Below are 885 nucleotides of genomic sequence, written 5' to 3' on the forward strand. Positions count from 1 at the left end.
AGTAGCTCCAGGCTCTGCACTGGCATCAAATTAGAATCTATATTAACCTGGTGACCACAACTCTTCCCACCCTAGTGACTACCTGAGACCCTGCCTCACCCAAATTGCATACCTCATGAGGCTTTTTCAGTGACTGAACCTTAAGAAGCTGGCAGCTGGCAGCAGGCTTAGGGGTTGTCCTTGCTTTTTGTGGAGATACTCCACACCAAGTACTGGTGGCAGACATCCTCAGTTCACAGAGTATCCTCTCCCATGTGCCATCAGGTTTAGCAGAGGCGGCACACAAATGCACATGTTTTGTAGCTCTTACCAGATAGTGCCTGGTTGGTCACAGGCAGTGGGTGACCTGGGTTTGCACTGGAGCTCCTCCCAAGAGGACCCAGAGCCAACATACTTGGAGGTTGGCTTCAAACCACAGCAGAGCACTGCCTAATTAGCCCCACAAGCAGCACACCCAAAGGGCAGTCTCACCAGGCACCAGAGCTGGCCGGGGCAAATTCCATGTAGTGAAGTAAGCCCCCTGCACAGCAGCCTATAAGATGTGGACAAGGCCAAATCCCACAGCCAATCAACCAGAGGGTCAATCCCACCTCCTGATGTGCCAATAATAATCAAGACTCAACTATAACCGGAGGGTACACACAACCCAAAAATGAACACTCCTGGAGCACCCGGAGCAGGTGACCAGGGAGGCTGTGCCAGAGTTTCCCAGGTCACCTACTACATAAGGCCAACCAGCCAAGATTGAGAGACATAGCAGATCCACCTACTACATAGAAACAAACACAGAGAGGCAGCCAAGATGAGGAAAGAAAGAAATAGATCCCAAATGGAAGAACCAGAGAAAACTCCAGAAAAGAACTAAATGAAATGTAGGCAAGCAAC

Source organism: Hipposideros armiger, unplaced genomic scaffold, assembly GCF_001890085.2.
Source record: "Hipposideros armiger isolate ML-2016 unplaced genomic scaffold, ASM189008v1 scaffold_313, whole genome shotgun sequence".
In the NCBI taxonomy this organism is placed as follows: Eukaryota; Metazoa; Chordata; class Mammalia; order Chiroptera; family Hipposideridae; genus Hipposideros; species Hipposideros armiger.